The 3,998-nt window shown below is 48.1% G+C and overlaps 1 non-coding gene across 1 annotated transcript; it reads right to left on the bottom strand.

The window, feature by feature from the left end:
- Positions 1-3,338: 3,338 nt before the first annotated feature.
- On the bottom strand, positions 3,339-3,410 carry TRNAQ-UUG (transfer RNA glutamine (anticodon UUG)). Its single transcript has one exon. It is a non-coding gene; the product is annotated as a tRNA-Gln (tRNA).
- Between the last annotated feature and the right edge of the window lie 588 nt (positions 3,411-3,998).

Below are 3,998 nucleotides of genomic sequence, written 5' to 3'. Positions count from 1 at the left end.
ACGCGCAGGCTCAGCGGCCATGGCTCACGGGCCCAGCCGCTCCGCGGCATGTGGGATCTTCCCGGATCGCGGCACGAACCCGTGTTCCCTGCATCGGCAGGCGGACTCTCAACCACTGCGCCACCAGGGAAGGGAAGACCTGTGCGCATAACTTTTGATCTCAGATTTCTCATCTGTGACCATGGCAGAAACATGTCTCTAGGCAGGTACTTTTTGACTTTTGTTTGTTTTGTTTTGTTTTTTAACTTATTGAAGTATAGTTGATTTACAATGTTGTGCTAATTTCTGCTGTATAGCAAAGCGATTCAGTTACACATATATATATACATCCTTTTTCATATTCTTTTCCATTATGGTTTATCACAGGATATTAAATATAGTTCCCTGGGCTATACAGTAGGACCTTGTTGTTTATCACTTTTTGACTTTTTAAATTGACGTTCAGAATAGTGCATACAACATAATGCGCACTTTAACAAAATTTTGTAAAGTGAACAATCAATGTAACCTCCACCCAAGGACAAGAAATACAATAGTACCAGTACCCCTGGAAGACTGTTGCTGGCCCCTTTCCAATCATGGTCCTCTCTCTTCCCCCAAGTATTCCATATCCTCACTTCTATGTGAATTACTCTTTTGCTTTGCTGGATAATTTTACCATCTAAGTTTGCAGCTCTAGACAATATACAGTAGTTAATTTTGCCTGTTTAGAAACTTTATTTTTTTAATTAATTAATTAATTAATTTTATTTTTGGCTGCGTTGGGTCCTCATTGCTAAGTGTGGGCTTTCTCTAGTTGCAGCGAGCGGGGGCTACTCTTTGTTGCGGTGCGCGGGCTTCTCATTGTGGTGGCTTCTCTTGTTGCGCAGAACGGGCTGTAGGTGCGCGGGCTTCAGCAGTTGTGGCTCACGGGCTCTAGAACTCAGGCTCAGTAGTTGTGGCTCTCTGCGGCATGTGGGATGTGGGATCTTCCCAGACCAGGGCTCAAAGCTGTGACCCCTGCATTGGCAGGCAGATTCTTAACCACTGCGCCACCAGGGAAGTCCCAAGATACTTTATACAAATGGAATAATTTATCATTTAACCTTTTGTATCTACCTTCTTCTGTTCAATACTTAAAAAAAATATTCACCCATTTCGTTGCATGTAGTTGTCCATTTGTTTGTTGCTGTGTAATATTCCATTGTGTGGCTGGCCTTACTGAAAATTATTTATCCATTCTACTGTAGGTGGACATTTGAGTTCCAATTTTTGGCTATTATGTTGCCCAAAACTCTTACACATGTCTCTAAGTGCACAAAAGCACACATTTCTGTGGGTATATGTACAAGAGTGAAATTGCTAGATGATAGGGTATGATATCTTCAACTTTAGTAGATATCAAACTGCTTTCCACCAATTTATGCTCCTTTGAGAATTCACATTATTCCATATTCTCGATAACATTCAGCATTGTCATTCTGGTGAGTGGTATCTCAATGGCATCTCATTGAGCTTTTAATTTGCATTTTCCTGATGACTGATGTGTTGCATCTTTTCATGGGTACCGGTTATTTTGGATTTCCTTTTTTTTTATGAAGTGCCAGTCCAAGTCTTTTGTTATTTTCCATTAGGTTGTTTGTCTTTTTTCTTACTGAATTTTAGGAGCTTTTAATATACTCTGGATACAAGTTGTCAGTTATGCATTACAAATATCTTTTCCTATTCTATGGCTTACTTTTCACTTCCTCATTGGGGTCTTCTCATAAGAAAAACATAGACTATCATATTAATATGGTGACATATATCAAACTTTTAGAACCTTTTGTGTCTTGCTTAAGAAGACTTTCCTTACCCTGAGGTCATGAAGATATTCTCCTATGTTGTCTTCCAAAGCTTTATTGCTCTTTTTTTCACCTAAAGGTCTATAATTCACATGCAATGTATTGCTGTGTTAGTGTAAACTGGGAGGAATTTGATTTCATATTTTTCCATATGGACACTCAATTGTCCCAGAATAATTTATTGAAAAAAAGGTCCTTTTCCCCACCGTTCTGTTGTGCTATATTTGTCATAAATCACTGGTCCAAGTATGTGTGCAGCTCTATCTGGGCTCTCTATTCTGTTCCATTGGTATGTTTGTCTTTCTTTTCACCAGTACCACACTGTCTTAATTCCTATAGTTAATAGTTGATAATAAGCTTTAATATCTGTTCGTGCAAGTCCTCCCACGTCTCATGTTTAGGTATTTTTGCAGCTGGGATCGCTCATACACACAAATTCATTCAAACGTTTAAGGAGTGTGTGGGGTGGGGTGGGGAGGAAGGGTGCTCAGGAGAGAGATGGGGCGAGCAGAGCGAGGATTCTGTTTCCATGGCATCCTCCCAAGGCGCGGGGCCGTATAACCACAGTGCTAGTCACCCTCTAGGGGGATCACAAATGCGTGAGCGGGGTCCCTCGTCACTTGTCCCCGAGAGACAGACAGCTCTCAAAACCCAGATACCAATCCAAAGAAGACAATACTCCGTGTACGTCTCTTCCCCGCTACCCCAGAGGTAGAGCCTTTCCTGCAAATCACGTGCGCTTGGTCAGCACCCAAATCAGCGATCCTGGACAAATTGGCCAAAAGAGATTCGCTCAGCCCTGCGGGTGAACCCCATAGAGATTCCTATCGTCTGCTCGGGAGAAATAGCCCATCGATACGGCGAGAAACCGCCGCCAGAGATACTGACCGGCTGAAACGGATTGAAGAGTGGATTCCTTGACTAAGGGATTTTTTTTTTCCGACTGAAAGACAACCTCGCAGTCTACTGCCCGCGTAGCAGACAACCCAGACAGACACACTTCAGTATCTGGCCGACTTCCGGGCGGACGGACCCCCAAACACACGCCCTCCTCCGCAGTCGGTTATTCCCTCCCGCTCCCCTCGGCTCCTTTGGGCCGTTTCGTTCGCGGTTCCCAGAGCAGAAGTGTTTGGCACTTCTGCATGTTAGCCAATGGGGAGAAGCATTCCCGGCAGCTTGCGGGGCGGGGGTGGGGGTGGGGGTGGCGGTGGCGTTTCCTAGACCAGAAGGCTGCCACTGTTCCCCGCCCGAAGCGGGATCCCTCGGGCACCTTCGGCTGTCCCCGGCAAGCTAAAGTCAAGCTCCAGCTCCCACAGACACTTACTCTTTCGCCCCGAGTCTCGCGCATGCGCACCACGACCTTCAGGCAGGCTCTGAAATGAAAGCATCTTGAGAAAGGGGGAGGGACCCTAAATCGCGATCAGGTAGGTCACGGGGGGCCGCCGGCACGGCCTGAGATGGCCACTGCCGCCAGAGGCCTCCAAAACAGGAATTGTAGAACCAAAAGGGTTTGAGAGGTCCCACCGAGATTTGAACTCGGATCGCTGGATTCAAAGTCCAGAGTGCTAACCATTACACCATGGGACCCGCTGGCTTCTTCAGGCGGCTGGGAGCCTCCTCAAGCCATATAGCGGGCGCGCCGGGCTGCCTTTCGAAAACGGAAGTGGATGCCGGGTTTACCGGCTCTGGGTCCTGGGCTCTGGTCCCCAAGCCGAACTGGCGGGCAGGAACGGAGCAACGAGGGCTTCAGCGTCCGCGGCGTCCTATAAGATCCCGGTCCCAGGGTGTCATTTCTTGCTGCCTCTCTCCCTGCTCTCCTCCAGGGGTCCTCACCGGGTTTGGGGAAGCCCGAGGGGCGGCAGGCTGGCGGGGTCGGCATTAGCGGGGCTAGGCCCGCGATGTTGGACCGGAGAAGGCCGGCTCCGACCCATAGACCCCGAGCAAGAGGCTCGGCGCTCGCATCTTGGGCTTCGTATTGTTTATTTATTTATTTACACAACGACTACCCCGGGTAGGTTATCTTGGCCGAGCGGGGAGGGAAGCTGACTGGCACGTCGAGGGACAGCCGTTCAAGGCCCAGGTGCCCCAAGCGCGAATCGCCGCTAGGAAGTGCGCCCCACCTGATTCCTTGGCGTTCCACGTAGCTAGAGCCACCGAGAAATCTGCACAGAAAGT

The sequence above is a fragment of the Physeter macrocephalus genome, unplaced genomic scaffold (assembly GCF_002837175.3).
Source record: "Physeter macrocephalus isolate SW-GA unplaced genomic scaffold, ASM283717v5 random_368, whole genome shotgun sequence".
NCBI classification, from domain to species: domain Eukaryota; kingdom Metazoa; phylum Chordata; class Mammalia; order Artiodactyla; family Physeteridae; genus Physeter; species Physeter macrocephalus.
Note: the sequence above shows the minus strand (reverse complement) of the source record. Positions and strands in the feature narration are given on the sequence as shown.